This window comes from Agrilus planipennis, unplaced genomic scaffold, assembly GCF_000699045.2.
Source record: "Agrilus planipennis isolate EAB-ADULT unplaced genomic scaffold, Apla_2.0 scaffold1, whole genome shotgun sequence".
Lineage (NCBI taxonomy): Eukaryota > Metazoa > Arthropoda > Insecta > Coleoptera > Buprestidae > Agrilus > Agrilus planipennis.
In genome coordinates, this window is record NW_020442466.1 from 1,557,484 (window position 1) to 1,584,273 (window position 26,790).

At 36.1% G+C, this 26,790-nt stretch overlaps 1 long non-coding RNA gene across 1 annotated transcript in view; it reads right to left on the minus strand.

The window, feature by feature from the left end:
- LOC108733223 overlaps positions 1 to 24,327 on the minus strand; it is a 168,258-nt gene extending 143,931 nt beyond the window's left edge. Inside the window, exon 1 of the long non-coding RNA XR_003232479.1 lies at positions 24,153 to 24,327. This is a non-coding gene — a long non-coding RNA (uncharacterized LOC108733223). The remainder of the gene's footprint in view (positions 1 to 24,152) is intronic.
- Positions 24,328 to 26,790: the final 2,463 nt, after the last annotated feature.

The following is a 26,790-nucleotide window of genomic DNA, read 5'->3' on the forward strand; positions in this document are numbered from 1 at the left end:
TATACCGTTTGTGTTAGATTAACCGCGATGCCGTTCTAACAACATTTATCACAATTCCTTTCTTCGACTCGGTTTTGCCAGTTTGCGTACCGAGAATGCAACAGTGAAACTGACATGTTTCTAGATAGCTTCACTCCACGAAACGCTCGCAAGTATGTATTGAATTAATGAATTCTCCATGCCTGAACAGAAAAGCTACAACAGGCTACAAACGTGTCGCTTTCTTTCCAAAAAAGAACCGGAAGATATGACCCACTGTCAATGCCGGCCATGGCCTTTGATTAGGGTAGAACGAGAGAACGCTCTTTAGTCGGCGCTTTTGCTTTACATAAACTGTACTTTGGCTTTATGTTAAATACAGAATAATTACCATTTTTTTAAATCAATTTATTGCAATTATTAAATTTAAATTAAAGTAAGTAGCTCTAGTTAAACACCCTTGCTACTTATTTCAAATTAATAATTGCAAGCTCTGGTTTTAGCTGTGCACAAAAGAGCTGTCACCCATGCAATTTAACAATAAATGCATCTTGTGAACTAGGCTCGAGGCAAATGTAGTTACTTCGAATAAGGGTTGCCATCTCTAAAATTTGGAAACCAGGACAAGACGAGTGAAAACCCCGGATTTTAGAGTGCAGAACCCGGACATGTCAACAGGTTTTTTTAAACGTAGTCAGTGTAATAAAAAACAGTTGAGAATGTCATAAATCACCTTTTTATTTATTTTCAGACTTTAAAATTAAAGTTAGTCATTTTTTATCATCATTTTAAATGTACCTAACAAAACAGAATCTTATTACAGTTTGTTACAAATTGTTTTATTTTTTATTCTTAAAATAAAACACAAATTATTAATATACTTTGTTATGAAAACAAAACCTTATAAAAATATGAAACCTAAACAAAATAAATTAAATTTTTAAACGAGAATTTTAAAAGTACTGAGACTAAATTTTTAAACCCGAACTACAAATGAAGCTCCCCCGGACGCTCCCCGGATGCCCTCTAAACTAGGACAAATCCGGGGAAACCCGGACGGACGGCAACCCTACTTCGAATAGATTTATCTAGATGCAAACGATGGAAATCTGTAGATTTTTCATCGTCTCCCTACGGATTTTCAGAAAATTGACCTACCAACATTGCCCCGCGTCTTTCAGAAGGTGTCAACAAAATTTTATTTTGCGCTAAAAATTGTTTTTCGCATTTAACATTTTCACTCCCTTTGCCACCTGCCACCTAAAGCTCTACCCCTGGGTCGGCGCTACCAATTGTATACTAAAAGAATTGTTGTTCTACTGTTTCTTCGTTAAAATGAATGAATGATGAAATTTGATAGTAAGTGAATGCAATTATCAGTTTATAGAAACTAGAGTTAAAAGGAATAGAGGTAGACTTAAATTAGATTACTGTTCGCAAATAGCTAAGGATGTGGGATGCTCTAGTTTTAAAGAAATGCGAAGATTATCTCAGGATCGGAAAGAGTTGAGGTGCGTGTCCAATCACTCATAGGACTGACGACCTTATCATGGTGAAGTAGTACGAATGGTAAGAAAATTATATGATATGACATTTTATAATTGTTATAACGATGATAACATTTATTATTCAATACTATATTCAAATTAATCTTTATTTAATTGTATGTAACAAAATCTAGTATTCGTTTATGTTTGTCTTTTTTGGTTCAACATTCTTATTTTGTATTTTGGTTGTTGCATTTATTTACTTTGGTTTAAAGTTTCCGTTTATGCTGATTTCTGCAGGTACCTAAATAGGTACTTTATATTGCAAGGATCATTAAATTCGTATTTAGGTTGTATTTCCCATATTTTCAAATGATTCACATTTCTATTATTGTCATCTGGTCTGCAGATTTGTGTTTATACTATTTTCAGATGGTTGTTACCTGTTTACGAAGACTTGTATATTTCTTTGTGTGTTTATCAACCCCTGAAGAGGAGAGAGGACCCTAGTTGGTCCTAAAACGGCCTGAAGTAGAGGGGTTTTAGTCGGTAGGTCCGAGGACTTCTTCCTCGGGAATCCGACACTACCCAGTCGTACGGACGGCTGGGTGTCTTCTGAAGATTTCCCCTCTTCTACGAAAACAAAAAAAAAATATCAACCCCGTCTTTACAATGTAATGTTAATATAAGTACTTGATCACTAGCCGAAAGAGGAAGTTCTACACCATCACTCAAACGATTCATATCTTCTCTAATCCCTTTTCTTGTACACCGTAAATTAAGTAAACATTTAAGTTAGTTATAAACAGTGTTTTATTTTCTTCAAGTTATCACGAAATGTTGAACTATTGAGTTTCAAACTGAAACTTGAACAGGCTCTCAAAATAAAATAATTTTGTGCCCAAAACAATAATCATTTACGATAGACTATAGGTAAGTATACCTATTTAATGATATAAAGAGTATCTATTTTAAGATGTTTTAATATGTATAAATATTTAACTTGGAGAACCGCACCCATCACTGTTTAATGTGTAAACGTATCCCTATTTTACTTTTAACCTTTAAATTAAAATTGTTTGCATACATGTGTCGTGAAGAAATCAAGATTTTGTCAATTTTCGTAATCTTTACTATGTACAACATATAGTGTCGTTGGGGAAAGTACCGTACACACGGTCGGTAATTCGAATGGAAATATCACCCACGCTGAATGTCCGCTCAGAATGGGATAAGGAATAATAAGAACGATAAACGGCCTCGTTTCTAATAAATTAGCATTTTATTAAACCATTTATTCCATTAGAACGCGCTCGTTTTCCCGTTTAAATGACTGCTGAAATCTACACGATCGTAACTTTTTCTATCTCCTTCTTTCCTCATTTATCCCTCTCTTTTTCTGTGTATAACAGTGATCATAATTTTAGCATTTAGCAAATCCGTACACAATATACGTAGAACATAAGATATAAACATTTTAAACGTAATAGAATTTGTAAATTAACATAATAATTTTAAAACTTGTCTTCTTTACTACATGGTAAAGCTTTATACATACGCAGACTCCTAGCCAAAGGGGAAGAAAAATTAAAATTAATCCAGAACAGGATTTTCTAAGATATCTCCGAAAACAAATAATTTTGACAAAATTTGATAACCGTGAAACCAATGCAGCGAGCTTTAATATTTTGTAGAAAAGAATACAAAATTACAAACTTTTTACAAGATAAACTCAAAATGATTGTAGAACGTTTTTGTCCAATCTTAAACACTCACAAATCTTTTAGACAAAAAAATATTACAATTGACAAAAATCTTGAAAAATTGACCCGCTGTAACCACCTGATTATAATCAGTATGTAAGGAATCATGAAGGTGACTGCTAAATATAAAATAGCTATTGGGGAAAGTTGTCGTCTTTGTCAGGTAATATTTACAGCGATCTTTTCGGTGGCTTCAAACGAAAATGAATTTAATTTACTTAAAATAGACACACGCACACAATCATACACACACACACACTCACACACAAATACATACATACAACACACACATTCACATAAACACACTCACACACACACGCACCAACACACACACACACACACACACACACACACACANACACACACACACACACACACACACACACACACACACACACACACACACACACACACACACACACACACACACACACACACACACACACACACACACACACACACACACAGACACACACACACACACACACACACACACACACACACACACACACACACATACACACGTCAACACACACACACACCGCGAATGTTATTCCACAAAATTAGCCGTAATGGAAAAATCGAGTCTAACGATAATATCACTGCTTCAGTTACCTTCTAATCTGCTAAACAGTTATGCATTTGAAACAATAAAATTATAGTTTTTCATTGCAAGCAATTACAGTGCGTACAGTAACTGATTGAGTTCCATAAGCTTTCAGATATTTATTGGAAAGGAACGATCCGTTCATTCTAATTAAATAAGTACTTATACTGTATTTGCCTGCGAATGCATCTCTGAGTGAACGTGACTGATGAGGATGGCTATTTGTTCTCTTCTCAGTACTAAAGAACAGAACCGAGACAATCGATTAGCCAACTAATTATCTTAATGCACCAGTAACGTATGCATGTTGAATATGCAAACAGACGTTAAAACATTCTCTTCTTTTTCTTATGTGCATGGTCAACCAACGCCACATTTCTTTTAAAACGTTAACGGGCGTGATGAAAACAATACATGAGACATTATGATAAATAGTGGCCATAATCACCCACAAAACAATTATTTAAGAAAATATACTTAAGGAGTACATATGGTTATATGTTATATACCTAACGATAAAGAGTAAAATTAAAATTGAGGATGTCGGGAGGTAAATTCTTGTTGTAAATGTTATTTTCTCATTTATATTTTCGTAGTGATCTCCTGATAAAGCCAAGTATGTTGGTGAAAATTTGAGAGCTTATTAATGTAACTACATTAGCCCACCGTTTTGTTCAACAAGAACTTACCTGTCGACACCCTTAATTTTAATTCATCATCATCATAAGGTCGTTAGTCCTAAGACTGGTTGGACACGCATAACTAGAACATCCCACATCCTTAACTATTTGTGAACAATAATCTAATCTACGTCTACCCCTATCCCTCCTAACTTCCGTTTCTGCCTCTAATCTGTTTCTGACTAGACCTTCATGCTTGAAAAATTGTCCTACTAACCTACCTCGCCTATTTCTTATTGACTTCCATAGAGTTCTCTGTTCTCCTATTCTTTCTAATATCTCTTCATTTATAACCTTCTCTATCCACGATATCGCCATCATTTGCCTGTAACACCACATTTCGAACGCTTCTAACCTTGTCCTTTCCGCCGCGCCCTCTGTCCATGTTTCGCACCCAAAACATACACCTTTAACGACCTTTTGCGAATTTCTAAATTAACCTTTCGCGAGGATAGAAGTGACTTCTTTTTATTGAAAGCGACTCTACCCTACGTTATCCTCTGTCCTGGCTTATCTGGCTTTCTAGATACGTGAAATCGGCCACTTCTTCTAATTTCGTCTCCTATCTTTATATTCGCTCCCTACTTTTTCTTCCCTTGCATACCAGTATTTTTATTTTACTTTTATTTTCATACAGTACTGTTTTGTAAATTCCGCTTCCATTTTATTTAAAGCTATGTATCTCTAACTTTTCCTTGCTAGATGCTAATACAGCTATATTATCTGCAATTCTAAGCATAATAATCTTTTGCCCTTGCACATCTATCCCTACAGTTGTACTGTCTTCAATGATGTTGATCGCGTCTTCGATGTGTAGATTAATTTTGATTATCTTTCCTTTATTCTTTGTTTATACTAATGCGCGTTGAGCTTATATTTTACTAATAAAAATTATTAAAACGTGCAAGTCTCTTTATTTATTCGACGTTTCCTCTCGTAGGCACCCTCAGGAATCGTTGCGACTGCGTAAAATCTATCCTTGAGTCATGTCGAAGGTGAAGAACCAATCGTGAACCAGTTGTCTTAGCCTTTTCATATTCATTTTCATAAGTAGAAAATTAGGATGGTAACTGGTAAGTCCAAAAGTCGGTTGGGCACGCACCTCCACTCTTTCCTTTCCTGAACCAATCTTCCCTTTTGTTCCTACTTTGCCATCTGTCGCTAGCTAACCCTTAATACCCCAGAAGGTGCCCTACGATCTTTGCCCTTTCCTTATTGACCTTCATTAAGTACCGCCACGTTTCTAACCTTAGCTATCCGCAGTATTTTCATCCAAATTTTTGTTTTATTTTTATTCATTTTCACTGCATCCTCTTCTGAGATGATATTCATCAAGGATTAAAATAAGCAAATATGAGCATAAACACGAATAATGTCGATCATTTTTCTAAGAAATCTTGTTGATCTGGTGAACTTTGCAAGCTTCAGTAATGATAACAATCAATTGCTGGTATTATTACTGGAAACGTCGCGACGATACGGCGTCGGTTTCGTATTCACACCAAAATAAACTTAAACATCTTGTTCGCTGGCAATCTAATATAATTAAACACGTATCTCGAATATTACTATAACGATAAAATCAGCAAATCATTTAATTTGCATACTTAAATGATTTATTTAACTGATTTTAACAGAGAGCTTAACGAACTGTAACGATCCGTGTTAACAGCTATTAACACACCAAGGCCAACCAAAAGTAATAACTGCCGATGCTATTCGTGCAATTATGGGACAGATTTACTCAATTAAGTGTAACATAATAATAAAGCCGAGTCGCGTCTCATCTAATGCAACACTTATTAAATTATACGCATCAAGTTGTCGAGAATAAACGTAGGTATAGAGTTGGACAGAGAGTGAGATTCAGTCAAGTTAACCTGTTTAATGAGCGTTATTTTTATTTGTTACAATAAAACTATATTATAGTACTTAGGTACTTATTAAAGCAAAAAGAAACAAATTCGCTTATTACAAAGTTATTATATACTAGCGGCAAATGTTTGTAATAAATTTATTAAACGAAGCAGAAGTTCCTGAAAGGGCAGTGGACAAGACAGGACAATATAAATCTAAAGTTCTCTAGTAACTTTTGAGTTATTAACTATATAAAATATAGTAAAATTGGGTCACGAAATTTAATTTTGAAAATTAGCAACCGTTTATATTCTACCTTTTTTAGCATATTGCTATGTTCTGTGAAACCAAACACTCATTGATTTAATATTTTTAGTAGGAAGCCGTATGAAACCACCCCTCCCAAACAATCTTCTAGAAATTGCTTTAAGTACCTCATGAGACCTTTTATTACCACCCTGTATCCACCTCTGATGCAGTTTAAAAGTAGTACAGTAAGAACACAAGAAACTATATTATAAGCACCAAATATGTGAAACAACATTGTTTTTTTTTTCATTAAAGTAATCCCACATTCCTAGCTATTTGGGAACAGTAATTTAATCATTTTCCTTTTTACTCCTGTTCCTGTTCTAATATATCTCTAATTACGCCTTCTTGCCTCAGAAGGTACCCTATCATCATATCTATCTTTTTCCCTATTGACTTCCATAGAATCATTTGTACTTCTACTCAATCTAATGCCTACTCTATTCTTAACCCCTTTTATCTACGGTATTATCATCATCTGCCTGTATATAACACCTCATTTTAAACGCTTCTAACATTTTCTTTTCCGCAGCACCTACCGACTAGGTTTCGCACCATCACAGAGTCACGCAATTACAGAGTGAATCATAGCGCTATACCTGAAGGGGAGGGGTCGACATTCCTCTGATTTATTGAGTTTAACGCGGTGATCCTTACCTTGACTCCCTTGAGCGAAGGATAGAGAGAAGCTTAATCAACGCACTCAGGCCGAAGCCACCGTTACCAGTTCTACCTATAAAGTAAGAAAGGCCTCGAAGAACCTGGTGCGGCCGAAACCTATCTAATCCTTACCAGGTTTAAGAATCCAAAAAAATTATTGCTAATTATTTTTAATAAGAAGATTGGATGTCCGCTATTTAGTCATGTTCACTGAACGTTAACAACTATCAGCATAAATTAGGATTAATTCTCTTTTAGGTTCAGTTCACTTCAGTCCCTGAAGAAGGTAACTTTGTTACCGAAAAGTGCTTCGGACAACTACAGTGTCGTGTTTTGGCGTTGGGGTTTTGAGCTATTCTGTTTGTTCTACNATTTATATCCCTACTACTCCTAAAATCAGTCACTTTTTCTAATTTTTCGTCTTCTATCTTTATATATTCGCTCTTTCTCTACTTTCTTTTATTTATTTTCACACAATACTGTTTTGTCAATACAGCTTCCATTTTATTTAAAGCTATCTGTAAGTCCTCCTTGCTAGATGCTAATACTGCTATATCATCTGCAAATTTAAGCGTAAATGACATCGAAGGGAAATGACAAACACGTCATACTAAGCGGGCGTCATACAAAGCATAGTTTTAGAAAATAAACAACTTTCTATTTTGGTTAGTTATTTAGTTTAATAGAGAGAAAAACTACAAATTGTAGATATTTATTTACAGAAAAAGAAAAAGAACGATGAATTGTAATATCAATATACAAAGGAAAGGTTAGAAAAATGAGCGAAAATGTTATTATTAATCTTTTGATTCACTATAGCCGGATATGATTTTTTGAAAATCAGTCATATTAAACGAATGTCATTTTAAACGGAGTCATTATATCCAAACTTTCTTATAGAGAATTTAACATGAAAACCAAACTTAACACTGCAATTACTTCATATTAATCGGTTGGTCAATATAGGCGGAGTCATAATAAACGAATACACATTTTTTAGTGTGCAAGAATTTTATTCGTTTAAATATAACAATCGTAGGTACCTACATAACATTATGTACCTATTTAAATTGAAATTTATACTTCTTCATCATAAAAAGGTACATATACACAGATAAATATCAAAGTCACTCATTAAAATTAAACTCTTGGTGTATAAATTTAAATGTACACGTTATAATGGACACTTGAATTATACGCAATTCATCCGAAGTTCTTCTTGTGCAATAAACACAAGCGCATATGTATAATACCTGTTCAACCTGACGTAAGAAGTAGCCATGACAACCTTGACACTATATGTGACTGGAGTACAATTTGAATCAAAGTATTTACCCATAAGTTACGAAAGATTGATTTATTTCTACGAATTGATTAAATCCGTCTATTGTTCAGCTAATGATCATAATAACAAGTACTCTTTTCACTGTTTGTTTCTAATTAAGGCTGGAAACCTCCAATCGATCAATACGAATGACATGAAATAAGGATTATCTCAGGATAATGAAAGAACGGACATATAAACTCCTAGATGCCGGTCTCCATTAATTTATTGGATACAATTGTTTTAAATTGCTAAACATCAACAGTAAACACGACCTAAAGCATCTTCTACAGATTATACCAGATAATACTAATAAGCTTCGGTTAATTTAGAAAGGCAAAACTGTCATTAAAATAAATTATTAACCTAACTGAACAAAACGTAACCACTTCATATTCATCTTCATCATAAGGTCTCCATTCTTTCCTATCATGAGCTAATCATCGCATTTCCCTAAAACTAGAACAAATCATTTAACAGTAATTTAATCTAGGTCCACCTCTAGCCCCCTAAATTCCGTTTCTGCCTCTAAATTGTCTCTGACTAGACTAGACCTTCATTCATTCTTATTGACTTCCATAGAGTCCTCTGTTCTCCTCTTCTTTCTAATATCTCTTCATTTCTAACCTTCTCTATCCACGGTATCCTCATCATTCGCCTGTAACAGTACATATCGAACGCTTCTAGCTTTTTTTCCGCTGCGTCTACTATCCTTGTTTCACACCCGTACAGCGCCGTACTTTAAACATACACCTTTAACATCCTTTTTCGAATTTCTAAATTAACCGTCCGCGAGCATAGAAGTGACTTCTTTTTATTGAAGGCTAGAACGTTTAAGATTCATTGGATTTGCTACACTGTTCTTCGATTGGTTCGTACAGACTATGTGTTTACAGTAGAAATTAAAATGCATTACATAGCGCAATACCTTGGGGGATGGGTTACCATTGGTTTATTTAGAGTACTCTGTTGAATGCAACCCCAATCAGAGCAGAAAGGTCAAAGCCACCTACGGACGAGATCTATGCAATCCCTACCTGATAGGAGGTTCCCCTGGTTTATGTAGATTAATCTGGTGATTCCTACCACGTCCACCTTGGAGGAGGTATCAAGTTGGGCTTAATCAGTGCATGGAGGCCAAAATAACCGTTACTAATTCTATCTACAAAATACCAAAGGCCTCCTAAAAACCCCTGGTGATGACGGAACCTATGTAAACCCTACCACAGTGGAGTTTCTCCTAGTCTACTCAGATAAACCAGGCGATTTCTACCACGCTCCCCTTGGGCGAAGGATTGAGATACGCTCAATCAGTACACGGAGGCCGAAGCCACTGCTAGCAGTTCTACTTAGAAATTAGGAAAGGCCTCCTAGAACCCCTTAGTCCGTCCGAAACCTATCTAATCATTACAAGTCTTAACTGGTTTGACACACGAGCGGCTACGTTAGTCACCCGTCCAGGAGTACCACCCGCTATCTCGACCCCCTGTGCTAAGGGTAACGTGGTCACACGTACCTTTACTACGACTCCGACCGTTTCCCACATTCTCGGTTGCGGTAGTTTTTTAAGGGTGAACGACGTGTGGCATGTGGTACGACGTCCTGTAATTACTAAACAATTAGTTTCAAATAAAAAAGGGAAATTCAATTTTATGTAAAATATTGAGTTTTTCTTATATTCAATAGTCAGCAGTAAATATATACTCCATAAAAGAAAATTAATTTCCTGTTCTTTTGCAACTAAAACTGGTCTGTTATAGGCCTGGACATAACAAAGAGATAGACGTTGGCCTATATCGAATAGATGTGTTTCATAGCAATCACGTGTTGTGATTCAACACGATGCAGCAACCGATTTCGCCTTATAGTCAGTAATCTACAATATTCGATCGTATTTGCCTATGCAAATTTGACGCGGAAAGGCGTTACAGAATAAATCAGAATCGCCTCTGTATACGGCAGTTGGTAATGTAAGACTTCGCTCGACGAAGCTCCGATAATATTCATAAACAGAAGCTGTCGCACTGCGATAGACAGTAATTATAAGTAACTGGTTACCCCCTCATGTTTATGATTATTAAATACAAGAGCACATTGCTGCCCGACGACATACAAAATTAATACTGGCCGCGATTAACCCCGGTTAAGGTATAATTAGAATAAAGTAGGTAATTAACAAACGTAAACTAAGAGAAAACGACCATCATCCATAATCCGTACGAGGTCATGTTGAATTAAATCCAATCTTGTAACAAAACCGATACGTAATTAAATTAATCATCTTGGACAATAACTTCTATATTGGCATCAGTGGCGGCTCGTGCCTTCAACAATAGGTAAACAGTCGCAAAATACCAAGTAAAACTAAATTTAGAATTTGACCCTCAAATGTCCTTCATTGTATATGACACGCAATATGTCGGAGTAGACCTACTACTTAAGTTCTTAAAATCAACTATTCAACATACATAAAAATATTTTTTTTATAATTGAATCTAATATAATAATAATAATCAACGTTTTAANAAATAATTGAATCTAATACAATAATAATAATCAACGTATTAATTCTGTTTTATTATTATATCGTCATCACTATCATCACCATTATTCTTATTGTTATTTGTATAAAGATTATTCGAATTAAAACGAGATAACATTTCATCAGTGATCAGTGATCTCAAATTTATTGCATCCCCTATTCATTTCAATACACTGACTTGTAAGTAAAAGTCCGTTTACCGTCGCCAGTTTAGCAAGGATCTAGCTGAGAAGCTTTCGAGAATCAAAAGAGTCGAGTTTGCCAAGCTCTGTTGTAAATTAGAGAGAATTTGTATTTTTATGTAGTGAAAATACCCAGAGACTGTTCAAATGACCATTTGTTCTATCAAAAGATTTTAAGAAGGTAGAAAAACAAGGCAACAGGTTGGCAGAAACAAATACCGTAGTCCCACTACATATTACTATTTGAAAATATTTTTTTATCCCATAAACACGAATTATCGTACGTTTAATAGAAATTTGAATTACGATATCGTACATCGTATTTGAAGCAAAATTATCGTATGTCCCCATAATTATCGTACAGGCTGACAACGCTGTCACATTTTGTAAACTTGTAACCTTTTCTTTTCCGTTGGGCTCACCGTCAAAGTTTCGCACCCGTACAGCGCCTTTAGCAATCTTTATCGAATTTCTAAATTAACCGTCATAAATCATAGAAGTGATTTCTTTTTGTTAAAGGCAAGAAGTCCTTGCGCTATTTTCTGTTTTATATCTCTACTGCTCCTTCCATCCTAAAGTATTAGTATCCTAGATACTGAACATCATCTACTTGTTCTAATTCTTCGTCTTCTGTCTTTATATTCACTTTTTTCTTATTTTTCCTTTCCTTTCATACCAGTATTTTTGTTTACTTTTGTTTGTTTTCATACCATGCTAAATATTAAATTAACTGCTTTTCGTTTATAATGAATTAAACATTGAAATAATTTCAAAAAGTTGAATGCATGCCATGTGTAATTTTGAACCGCTACCTACTTAATACGTACCTACAATGTATATTATTGCAAATCAATTTATGGCAAAATATCGAGATTATCATTTACTAATTAGTACTCGAATTAAATATGAAAGAACGAGTTATTGTTAATCCCTATTAATTAATTGCTAGTGGTTAATATAATTACATCATAAACTGTCAAAGAAGAGAGTGTATTAAGTACGGAAAAGGTATCAATGGTGAAAGGCCGAGCCACACATTTCAGCGATCATTTTTCAGGTTGTTCTTCGCCGACCAGCCGATCAAGCGTATAATTATCACACGAGCATTCCGCGTTAATAAGACCCCTCGCTTGATGGATGGTATAGTGTGGTTGTACTGGTCCGATCGGCCAACGTGAAACCCAGCTGCATGCATGGCTGTTTTCTTGGCTTCTTGGTTAGCCCGGTAGAAGCCTGGAATGATCACGGATCTTGTTGTTGCTGCCGCGTTCCGTGGAAGAGTATGAGAGAAGAGTGCCCGATAACTGCTTGTTAAAATTGCTTTCGTTGCACTTAATTTACGCTCTGATTTCGACAACGAGCTGCCTCAGCTCGAGGGTGCGATTTTCAGAACTGAAATGTTAACGACTTACGTGCTGAGCAAATGCGGATCGACCGAAATTACAGAAGTAATGCAGTGATTACAGAGGCAAAAACGAAAAGTGGTCGAAAAACAAATAATCGAATTACAGATGTAAATGGTCATTACTTTTGCAAATTGGAGTGTTTTCTCAGTGAGCTTTGGAGAGGACGATTACAATTTCAAGACAGGCAACCGTCTAGGAACACATACAGGATATTCATGTAAGTGTTGTGAGGTTCCTTTTTCACAAATAAGATTAATGCCATTTGGCATTAAGCAAATATAAATATGCATATTGGACTTTGTGGGTTTTTAAAAAAAAATCTACTAGTGTATGACCTGAAAGTGGGTAGCTAGGATCCGAACCAGGTTAGCCACACTGCCCCATGTGTTGTCCATGAGATTGCCCTATATAGAGAGCGCAAACGGAATATAACGCCTTCGCGCATCACTATGAATGCCTCCTGAGGAAAAATAATCGATAAGAAAACCAATCAGATGGCATTAGTTGATAGGTTTCAAGTGATATCAACTAGCAGATAACCACAAGTGTGCCTAAGAAGAGTTCCTATATTTAATATTTGCTTCATCGAATCCTCATAATGCAGATGATGGAATTACCCACTTCTTTGTAAGGTTACACACGCATCAGGTTTGTCACATGAGATCCTTAAGAGACGGCTGAAGAGGACCTTGATTGGTCCTAGAACGGCCTGAGGTACAGGGGTTTTAGTCAGTAGGTCCAAGGACTTCTTCCTCGGAAATCCGACACCACCCAGTCGTATGGACGGCTGGGTGTCTTTTGAAGATTTCCTCTCCTCCACGAAAACATAAAAGAAAATCCTTAAGAGAAATTCATGAGCCATATCTCATTTCAGTCATCATCATCATCATCATCATTATATGGTCGTCAGTCCTGAGACTGGTTGAACAAGTGCCTCCACTATTTCCTATCCTAAGCTAATCTTCGCATTTTCCTAATACCAGATCATCCTACATCCTTAACTATTTGTGAATAATAATCTAATCTAGATATACCTATATTCCTCTTAACTCCTCTAATTATCCTTTCATGCCTGAGAAGGTGTCCTATCTCCCCTATTTCTTATTAATATTCATAGCATTCTCTGTTCTTCTACTTTCTCTAATACTTCCTCATTTCTAAACTTCTCTATCCACGGTATCCTTATCAATCGCCTGTAACACCCCATTTTGAACGCTCCTAACCTTTTCTTTTCGTTTCGCACCTGTACAGTTCTAAATTTACCTGTGCAAACAATCTTCTTTCAAGATGTTTCTGCTTCAGTTTGTATTGGTCGAATAATTTTTTTCTCCCAGAAACGAATATGTATACCTATGTGTATCTACGTATGTAGAAAGCTACACGATGAGGAGTTGTTCATAAATGTCTTTGTGGGAAGAAGATCTGGAGTATGTGTAATCGAGGTTGTCTTGTTATTGATGAAGAGTTTGTCAATAAATTATTTTTGATCGGCTACCGGTTCGCTTGGTTTGCAAATGGGCGATTCGGTTAGGGATTAATAATAATCGAACAATTGGACTTTTAATCAATAATTTAGCACCTGCGCAATCTGTTGAAATACGACACACAATAAGCATAAATTGCATAAACGCGATGTAAAAGCGCAAGAACGAGCTTGTATTAAATTATACACAATTAGGCCATGTTCCATTGCAGCAAGAACATGACAGCACGAAATGATTATTCTTAAAAATATGTAATAAAACAAAAAGCGAAGTAAAATACATATGTAGGTAGGTAGATCAGGGTAAGGTTTTAAAATATTGAATTCAATTTACAAATAATAATGTAACAAACATAATGAACAAGAACGTATTGAACGAGGGGTTTCGGATGACCAACCTCCTTGAAGCACTTGAGCTTTTACTAAGTAGTTAAAACAGCCTTAATATAGGATTCTTAAAATCTTCATCGATAATGTAGTATTCGAGAAGGCCTAACAAACCGAAAAGTCACAAGTTTTTATAAAACATTTGAAACATTTAAATGCCCTAGAAATAGGTACACTTTAAATGTCCTTTCTTACTATAAGTCTGTGGGACATAGCTTCGTCATATACAAACGTAAGTCTAAGGGGCATCGCAATTCACACAAGTGAATCAGAACAAACAAAATAGCTCAAACCCCAACGCCAAAACACGACACTGAAGAAGGTAACCTTGTTACCCGAAAAGTGCTTCGGACAACTAAACAATTTTGTTTGTTCTACAACACAACCGTCAAAGTTTTTCCAGTATTAAGTGAATCAGAGTTCTTACAGATCGTAAATTAACCGAATTATTCCGTCGATGGTATTTTAGCTGCATTACATCGATAACACTAAAACCGAATATTAATATTTAAAGAAGCCGAACACGGCAAAAGACGACGACCTTCAATAAAAAATTCAGATAAAACGACAACATCCCGTATATCGAAAATAGGCCTAAAATACAGTTCCATTCTTAAAGCAGACGATTGGACTTACCTACATTAGAGCCAAGGCACTTAGAATATTATTAAGTACATAACTGGTGATAGTGATTCACGAACCATAACAGCAAAAAGGATATTATCCTATTACGTGCTCCAAACAGGACCTTTATCTTTGACGACTTTCCAAGACTACCTACTGGTATTTTTGACATTTGCCATTTAGTTATAATTTGGCAGTTATCAATCCATTTATTTTTAAATGCAATAAAATCGAAAAAAACAATACAGAAGAAAGTATATTGCTCAAAAGACATTGTTTTCGTTACCAGTGGCTAGCCGGTTTATCCAAAAAAGGCGATCTAGGTTATAACGAAGCTGTGATTTGTGCACTTTTTTATCGCCGCATTCGTATCGAAACGTTTTTGCATGACGAACCAATGTAGAACACGAGTAGCACTCGAGGCCGAATTTTGCACCTGTAAACATTCGTCATTAACAATCACGTATCTGTGTACATGAATGTATGTATGTATGTGTCGACTACGTTCATACAAGCGACCTGATAATTGGGGATCGCTTAAAGCAATTATCGGGCGGCGTTCAGAATTGGCCCTAACTTATAGGGTCGTAAAAAAGCGCGAGATTGGATGAAAATTGCATATTACTGGAAGGACCCGGGTCCCTATTACCTCTGCATCGACACGGGCACAGAACAATTGCAATATGCAATCGTTTTAAATAAAAAAGTATAGGAAAAATAAGTACCTTCATACATACAATTTAGACATCTTTTCGAAGTTTAATGTGAAATATTAATTCGAAGTCGCGTGTAGTGGGTAAAAAATTCAAAAATGAATTTTCAGAATAATATTTCATATTAAACTAACTCACTTCGAAAAGATGTCTAAATTGTATGTATGTTTAATCGTAGTATATTCAGTATATTTAGTTACATTAGTTCGACGAATCGTTAACCTTGTAGGTCGGTTGGTCGTGGTTGTTGTTGTCACTTCTTGTAGTTTAGTGGTCAGAACATTGGTGCGTAAAGCCAAAGGTCCCGGGTTCGATTCCCGGCGGGGACGTGACAACAGAAACAATATTTCCCCCATTAATTTGAGGTAGCGTGTAGGTAAAAAATTCACAAATGAATTTTCAGAATAATATTTCAAAGTACCTTCACATTTAGAACGGATGGCACTCTTCTCCATAGTTCTCCATTACGAACATTATTTTTTTTTATATTTTATACATTTCCTAAATAGCTTCGGAATTGTATAGGTACATTTCCTAGGAATTGTGTACAATTCCTAGATTTCATACATTTCCGGTAACATCATTATAATAATTAGTAATGGCTGCAGTTGTAATAGATCAATCAGCGCCGAATGAAGATGACGCGAAACGAGACGACGACGGCAAGGACGACCACGATGGCGTCGACGTGTAGAACGGGGGACGCATGTCGAAAAGGCTTTCGTGATATGTGTATTATTGTGGACTGGGGGCGCTGCCGTAATTCAGTGGAAATACGATCGTATATAATCCGCGGCATTTAATTGGTGTAATGAATATGCACGTAGGCAGCCGGAATGATGTTTCTGGTGCGCGTTCATTTGAATATAAGTGCACGTGTAACTGCCTTTTTACAAACCGCTTTTATGTTGCTTCGCTATACAGAGATCGTAACTAACCGGCGATAAAATTGTTCTATGCGTGTGGTACATGGTACATACCGGCCGGCCGGCCGACCCGACCGTACGTACTATTACGCTCGAATTAAAGGAAACCTTTTCAAGATGGAAAAAGACGGAACCAACGTTTCCGGGCAAACGTTGTAACCTTTAACGCAATATTAACTAACGTTATCTTTCTTCTTTTAAAATGGGGACTTATTTATGTATGTTATGTGATGATAAAATCGGCGGCTATGATATATTAGTACGGTATCCTGAAAATGAATGTAGGGGAGAAACGAGGTTCGGGGCAAGACGGGGTGAGTATGCTAATGTACGTGATTCATATGAGCCTATATGGCTCCGACAGGGCTATCTGGGAGAACTGGAGTCGCCCTACATGAGTCAGCTGGAGGGAACGCGTCACCACTTTTTTGGCTGCACTGTGAGAAAAACTTGAATTTGTTCATACTTTTACCAAGTTTTGTGACAAATGTTGACGTGTTCTCAGTCGAGTAACTAAACATTTTTGCAGTATTTTCAGCCCTAGTATCACAGTTTGATATAGGGTACTTTTCATAAGCGTTACTCTACGTTTCTCCCCCCCCTTCAGCCCCAATGACACCATCGCCTTCTCACGAAAGTTTTGTTATGTTTAAGACTACAAAGTTAAATTGAGTCAACAACTGCAGTCTACTACCCATGCTCAGCGAAGAGAGTTCGTCGAATGGATTATGAAACAACAATTGGATGCTAATTTTTCTAACAAAATCATCTTCAACGATGAAGCTCATCTTGATGGCTTTGTTAACCCACAAAATAATCGCATGTGGGGTTCGGAAAATCTAAGAATAATTGTCTAGAAGCAGATGCATTCAAAACGTACTACTGTTTGGTGCGGATTTTGGACTGCAAGCATTATTAGACCGTTCTTCTTCGAAAATACGCAGTTGTTGAAACAATAATACTTAATGGTGCTCCTTATTGCGACATGACAGTCCAATTTTTTAGCCTAAATTGCAAGATGGGGAGGTGGGCGACTTGTAGTACCAGCAAGAAGATCAAGAATCAATTCCATTACCGCATGAGTCATCTGGTGACCAGAATTGGCCGCCCAGATTATGCGATTTAACGCCCTTCCCGAGTAGAATTTATTTTGGGAATTCCCAAATTCCAATTGGGTCCCTATTGGAGGTTGTTGGATTTTCCCAAATTGGGCATTTCCCACCTATGCCCAATGAATTTTGATCTCCGTATTTTAGGGCAATCCCAAACTACGAAGAGTAATTAATAATTATTTAATTNAACAGTTGACCATTTATTGGAAAGTATTTATTGGGACCCAATTAGGATTTCCCTAACTATATCTCAGACTCATTTTATTGTAATCCAAGAAGACATTTTGAAGTAAAAGGGGCGGTAGCGTGCGTTCGTGACCATCTTGATAATTTTTTTTTTCTTTTTCGTGTATCAACATGGATATTTTCAACAATTTATTTATGTAATATGTCAACAAGCTCATCGCGAGAAAGACGTCGGGAACTTACACGTTTACGTGTCAGAAGATTTCATGAAAAAAATCGGGAGTTATCTTTAATACATGAAGAAGAAAATTTGAGGTTAGACATTAAAATGTTGTTTGTGAGAATGGTAATAGTGATACAACGTTCAATAATTCAATTCCAGAAAGTGTTTCAGGTGAAAATCATGATACTATTTTATTAAACAATTTAAGTGATTCTCATGATGATATTGAAGAGCAGCATAGATTAGAAGAAAGAGTGAGTGACCCTCCAACCTAGCGGAAAATGCAGTTATTTAGTAGAAATTATATTATACTATCATATGATATACTACCCATATTATACTTAAAATATTTTTCTTTCGAATACATGTATCATTTTAATTTTAATATATATTAAATTTTCTATACATTTTATACATACATAAAAATTCATTTGGAATTTCCCTAAATTTTCCAATTAGGGCTTTCCCTACCGGGTCCCAGGTGGGGAAGGCGTTACATTTCCAATAGGGAACCGGTTGGGTATCCCATTTGGGACCCCATTTGAATTTGGGAAAACCCAACCGGTTCCCAAAAATAAATTCTACTCGGGTTGGAGGCATTTACCCAATATGTAATTCCATACATAACCCTACTCTGTATCCTTCATGAACCAATAAAGAATTCGAGTTTTCCATCAAAATTACATCTTGTACACCCTTTACTTTCGTTCCTTAGTTTTGCCAATTATTTCACAAGCAAATTCTTCTATTACGTACTTTTAGATACATGCGTTTATCTTTGTCAATTTGTTAAATTTCTTTTCCACAAAGGTCTCGTACTCTGGTTTCTATTAATAAATACATTTAGAAAGACAGCTAGATACATACGTATATGGACATAGATGCGTATTCCTTTAAGATAAACTTAACGAATCATTAAAGGTAAAGTTATGATCCTTCAGCATCTTACATAATGTATGTGAATATATGTACAATGTCCATACATTTACATAGATCTCGTTGCTCTCCTAACGCCCGTCACGTACACTTCTTTATACTGATTTGCAAACTAGGACACAATCTACCAATACATTTGTTAACGTGCAACATTAATAAGTGTAAAGCCTTCATCGATCGTGAGGGTATTTCTATCTATGAGATACGTTTAATCAATAACTTCGGATTATACGTATGTATAGGTTAAAGCCGTGCATTCGTATGAAACAACAAACTTTAAACAGTAAAATACCTAAGTACTTTCTAAAAGTAATAATTATTATTGATCACTGAACATAGTCAGTAAATTATTTAAGAAAAAATTACCTGCACCGCTTATGTAGCTCATGCTTCACCTTATGCGTACGACGACGAGCTACTGTTATTGTCAAAACAACTACGATCAATGCGTCTTAAGTATCGATGCCTTCCGAGCATGTATCTGAATATATTGTCAAGCATGTCTCATGTTGTGCCTACAAAACTGCATAATATTGTGTTATTCTTATTCTCATTGAAGATGGGGATTTGACTGAAACAATATTGTAAGGGTGGTCTTAACATTAAGGATTATTAAATGCTGGCAAAGCGCAATAGGGAAATGGAAAAGACAGAATTAGGCCCATGGAAATGCAGAGGTCATCGATATAAATTCATTACAAATTTTTTGATTTTCTATTTTTTTTTAATGTTGTAAATAAATATTTTTTATTTTTATTATTCTTTAGCATCTACCAATGACGACTTGGAGGTAGCTTTAAATAAAATGGAAGCGGTACTGACAGATCAGTACTGTATGAAAGTAAATAAGAGTAAAACTAAAATACTGGTATGCAAGGGAAGAAAAGTAAGGAAAGAACGAATATAAAGATAGGAGACAAAAATTAGAAGAAGTGGCTGATTTTAGATATCTAGGAGGTCAGATAAGTCAGGATGGAAGGAGTACTAGGGATATAAAGCAGAGGATAGCGCAGGATCGTGTCGCCTTTAATAAAAATAAGTCACTTCTATGCCCGCGAACGATTAATTTAGAAATTCGAAAAAGGTTGTTGAAGGTGTATGTTTGGAGCGCGGCGATGTACAGGAGCGAAACATGGACAGTGGGAGCGGCGGAAAAAAAGGTTAGAAGCCTTCCAAATGTGGTGTTATAGGCGAATGATGAAGATAATGTGGGTAGAAAAGGTTAGAAATGAAAAGGTATTAGAAAGAATAGGAGAACAGGGGACTCTATGGAAGCTAATAAGAAATAGGCGAGATAGGTTGGTAGGACACCTTCTCAGACATTAACGTCTAGTCAGAGACATATTAGAGGCAAGAATAGGAGTTAGGAAGGGTAGAGGTAGACCTACCTTAGATTACTGTTCGCAAATAGTTAAGGATGTGGGTTGTTCTATTTTTAGGGAAATGCGAAGTTTAGCTCAGGATAGGAATGAGTGGAGGTACGTATCCAACCAGTGACTGAACGACCTTATGGTGATGATGATTCTTTAGTTTACCACTACTTTCTTGTATGTAGATGGCTCTGCTGTTTCGTTCGTCCTTGATCATCAATGAATAATTTATCGTGTATAGTCGTGGCCGCTCGACAAGTGGACTATTGTTTTCGAAGCTAAATACCAGACAATCTAGTCGTTATTAATATGGTAATACACGTATTGTTCCTTCAGTACATACAGTGTAAGGGCGTACGCTGTCGACCGTCGAAAGTGTTTGAAACAAAGGAGCCCTGGCTGGGCCTTAAACAACACAAACAACGACAACTACACACAACCACGCATGGTATCGTCTACAATTTTGTTCCTGTTGTATGTTGTAACATCGAGTAGTTTCACACTTAAGCACGGGGTAGTTGCTACACACCCAGAAAACATGTATCGAGCTAAACGATTTGGGTCTACTACATGACCATGGTGATGGTCGAATTAGTCAGTTCAGTGTTGTTGTTGAGAGGTACTATGGGCAGGAACGATTGTCATTGTGTGGTTAAAACTCTTCATTCATTGTTTTTTTTTGTACCTATTTGGTATAAACATTATGATTTTGGTCAGCATTCTGGATTTGTGGCTTGCGAATTCGAATTTGTTTGTTCCCATCAGCACGCCATAGATTATCTCAACAGAATGTCGGCTACCGAAGCAGCTTCTGATGCCTTGGGCGTTAATCATCTGTTTAGATTAACCATTCATAGAAGATTTAGTGATTTGTTAATAAAATTGTATTTTCGCTATTGGAGTTACTTCATTCATGCGACAGACTCAACTGTTTTATCAACAATTTTACGCTGACTTTCATTTATTCGTCAAGAACAGCATGCGAAAATCTGAAACTTTTTAAAAATACTTAACGAGTCAATAAAGTGAATATTTGCAATAAAAGAAGCAGTTGCGAAACTTGTAATTTTTTGATAAGATCGAGCGTTGTTAACCGGCAATAAATAATATTATTAATGCTTTCTTTCCGAAACTGCTGATGAGAAGTTTCGATTGCGTATATCAACGTAATATGTGTCATCTAGAGTTGAACACCTGATTCCATCTTTTCTCCGGGATACAGTCTCGTTACGTTTAGTTGCCCCTTCGGTAGGTACACGTAATTAATAATTACAGTAATTTCAATTCTGCATTCGAAATTTACGAGCAAAATACCCACAATACACGTTGTCAACACGTTCCGAAATTGCCGTTCGTTGCCAAAAACGCGCCGAGGTGCAATTACCGGGGCTCGGCGTGCAATTCCAGCCACTTGCTAATCATCACGCCATCGATATGGTTCCGTTGAACCTTAAAGGTTCTACGTTACCAAGCTATGTGTATCAGTGGCGACTCGTGCCTTCAGAAACAGGCGAAAAATTACAAAAGCCGAAAAAAACTAACCGTAAAATTAGGTGCTGTATACCCTTGAATATTCCTCAGAATACCGTAGACAAAAAGTTTCAGTCTCTCAAAGTCTTTTAGCGTCTCTGAGAGCGTCTCTCACAGTCTCTCAATTATTGCCTAGGTGTTTTTATGGATCTCTCACAGTCTCTGTATGAGAGACTCGAACGATAAAATCGTTAATTCAGAGATTCGAGTCTCTCACAGAGAGACTGAATTAATAAAACTGAAAAATTGAGAAACTCGGGTCTCGTTGAAAGATTGGGATCTCTGAAATATGTTTAACTTAGAAAGTTTTAATCATGTCTATCGAGACACCACTTATTGAGAGATTCGAGTTTCTTAATCAGAGACTGGATACGAAATGAGGATCTTCCTATGAGCGACTCGAGTCTCTCGTTCAGAGACTGAATACGAAATGAGGATCTCTCTATGAGCGACTCGAGTCTCTCGTTCAGAGACGCTAAACAGTTTTTTTGACAGTCTCTCTCAGCGACACAAGAGAGACTAGATGAGAGACGGAGACTCGAGTCTCGCTTTCACAAACTCTGGGAGACTGAACATTTTTATTTCGGGTATATGCGAGGGAATTTGTCGTATCAGTATTAATACTTCGCGTTAAGGTATAAGTATGTTCAAAGAACATGCAAGTGCAGTAGGTTGATCGACATGCTGCCATCTTTTCAGCTAGCAGAGGTGCGGCGCCCACGCGCTTAGCTCTTCACTTCCGCCGTTATTACCTATACAAAGGTCATTACAATGACGATTCAAGGGCTATTTGAAATATTAGTAAGCGCTTTAAGCGGATAGAACAATTGTGCATACTTTTCGACGAAATCTCCTCATTTATTGTATTATAAGAAATAACTACATATGTACCCCTAACAGAAATTATAGTCATCTTGTGAAATAAATTCCGATAGTATCCGGAAAATAGGTAAAATCCTCTACTTCACTTTAATAGCCGCTACTGATGTAAATGTACAAACGTATTCTCATTCACTGCCTTCGAATGTTACCTTTGCTCCTCGCTCTTCGGAGAAAGCTTATCATTTTATTAAAATAATTAATTACTGCTCCTGGGCAACAACGTAGCGCTCAAAAAACTTTTATTAAAGATAAAAACAACCTTCACGACAGCGCTAAACGCGTTACACAACACGATAAAAAGGATACTTTGCTCGACAGCATCCGTATCGCGGGGATATTTTTCTCGTCTTGAATGTCAAGAGTTAAAGAAAAAAAACTAAATAAATAAAAAACGCATTGTACTACAGCTTGAGAAACAATTCACGGTAGTCATGAAAATTTTCAAAAACGAAAGGACGTTTGTGTTCTGGAATTTGAAATGAAATGAAAAATAAAAAAATGTGAAATATATTCTGTATTCTATGTCAATTCTTTCAAAGTGGAGCATAATTCGTTTGTAGAATTTATTTCGTGAAAGTTGCTAGGAACAATAAACAAACAAATTCGCCAACTAATTTTCCGAAAGAGGGAAATGAAATTTCATTTATTTTCTAGTAACAGAATTGTGTGGTTTGTTATTTCATTACTTAAAAGATGAAGCATGTTAATAACTAAGTTTGACATTAAGTATTAGGTGATTTTTAAAAAGTTTTTATTTGGATTTAGTACTTCTGTCTTGCAGTAGATATATTAAGGTGATTTAAGAGTTTCAGGTGTAATACATGTTCTTGTGACCATCAAGTGTCTCGCGTCATCTCAATTCTGGTGACTCTAATGTTTACCAATGTGATCGTTCTCAAGAAAGTAAATCCACAAAATTGAGACAAAATGATGGTATAAATCGTATAACTAATCGATAAAGTTTGAGCAGGATTAGATACATACCGCAAATGACTAATTCCTGACTCCTGGAGTTGACGAAGTTACTACAGGCACCATCATCACACAAAAAAGTACAATACGTTTCGGAAATAGTTGTTCACCACATGCGAGCACTGTAAGTCCTTTATCATATCGACACCAATGGAATTCTAGTAATTTGGAGGAAGAATCTGCGAAATACGAGCCGGTATTGTCGTGGAAACCTAGAAATAAACAATACAACATGATGTAGACAGTTACAAATATGTGGTACCTAATCGTTAAGTTATCTATCGTTGGGGCTGCAGCAACTCTTAGGGCAAAAATTACAAGTAACAACTTAATCTAATGGTTCGAGAAAAATAAAAGATACTAAGGTGAATTTTTAGGTTGCCTTCTGGTAACTACACCAATTATTGTATCTATTGTATCAGCAATTAATATTTACAGGAAAATCAAAATTTTTATTATATGTTTCACATCATGTTTCACAATTAACTTTTATATGATAGTACTGATTATACTTTATTTTTGAGGGGGTTGCTCAAAATTATCACATGGATCCCTTGGTAACTGAGAGGTCTAATTCTAAAAGACTTCGAAAGGGATCAAGAGTCCTTGGGTCCCAAGTATGTACGTGATGTTAGCGGCTTAGGTACTTAAGATAGCTAATTCCTCATGAATGGCATATAAATGCCAAAGCAGTTTGAAGTAAAAGTTTTTCAAAATTAGAATTCGCATTGTAATCCCGTGCTAAAACATTGACGCAGACGCACTATCTACATACACATCTACATGAGGATAAAATTAAAATTCCATTGTGGTACGTGCAACAAAACGACGACACACACGAAAGTACAAGGGACTTTAACAAGTGATCCGATAGGCCACCTGTCGATTCGTTTCCACAGCAATAAATAACTCGACTGCCAATGATGCTAATTTCGTAAATAGAAAAGCCGAGGTTCGTTATCAGTACAAGATCGAACGAAGCCGCTAGCTAATGTTTCAGAAAGCAATAACTTATGCAATTGGCTTATTAATTATCTTCTGTCACTAATTAGGCAGCGTAACAGAGCCACTCTTCACGCGTATTATACGTCTACGAAAATTTAAGTACAGTTATTCACATTTAGTGAGAATTGAATTGATCAAAATCACATTAAGAAGCTAGAGGAAGAGCGCCTCATTTTGTCTTACATCTTTTTCACTTTAAATGAAGTGATAGGTGCTAGCAAAAGTACATAGGTGATAACTATTAAACCTGAAAAGTCCTTTCCTATTTTGTATGATCTTCAAAGGTTTAATTGAATATTTCTGTATACAGTTACGTCTCATTATGAATTTTTAAAGTTGGTATCACACACAAAAATTGAGTAAAAAAGTAATAAAAAGTAAGATACACTTCTCTAGGGTCTATAGCTATGTATTTTGAGTCGTTAATATTGATCCCTAGCTACTCGAGAGAAGGGGAGAAAATGGAGCCGTTTATTACATCACCGTTATCACTTAATATAAAATCGTTAACAGCCAACAAAAGCCACAGAATTATTTATAGTGCGAGTAATTAATACTATACGGTTATTAAATTTATAACAAAGGGAGAAATTTAGATAAAGCAATAACAAATAAAATATGGGTGAGTGAGAAAATGGTACAAAAAGTAAAGAAAGTACATACAAGTCGCTCTTGGGGGATTGTGGAAGGGCAAAAAAATTTGGTATTTATTCACCTTCCATTATCTGAGTTCTGTCAAAAGTTCTCAATTTTTAAACGAATTAAAGAATAAGAAATTAGAAAATATTTGTGCACAATTACACTTTAAGAGAGCATCCATTCTCTAAGAAGAAGGGTAAGAAACAATTTTAATTTTAACACACGTTGTAGACATAATAGAAATCAGATCTAGTCATAGTTTTCACAAAAACAAAATGTTTACCATCAGCCTAAGTACAGACCTTAAAAGTCGACAAACGCTTTTTTCAAATTACTTGAATTCCTTGATTTAATTTCTTGTGAAAACTGAGAAATTGAAATATTTGGAATAACTTATTCATTGGAATACAACCAAGTCTTGCAATTAATGGAAAAAAGGAGGATGTATGATCATCATCATCATCATCATCATAAGGTCATCAGTCCTAAGACTGGCTGGACACGTACTCTTTCCTATCCTGAGCTAAACTTCGCATTTCCCTAAAACTAGAACAGCCCACATCCTTAACTTAAGCGAAGAGTAATCTAATCTAGGTCTACCTCTACCTCTCCTAACTCCTATTCTAATATGTCTCTGACTAGACCTTAATGCCTGAGAAGGTGTCCTACTAACCTATCTCGCCTATTTCTTATTAACTTCCATAGAGTCCTCTGTTCTCCTATTCTTTCTAATACCTCTTCATTTCTAACCTTTTCTACCCACATTAACCTCATCATTCGCCTATAACACCACTTTTCTTCTAACCTTTTTTTTCCGCCGCTCCCACTGTCCATGTTTCGCACCTGTACAACGTCGCACTCCAAACATACACCTTTAACAACCTTTTTCGAATTTCTCAATTAATCGTTCGCGAGCATAGAAGTGACTTCTTTTTATTAAAGGCGACACGACCCTGCGCTATCCTCTGCTTTATATCCCTACTACTCCTTCCATCCTGACTTATCT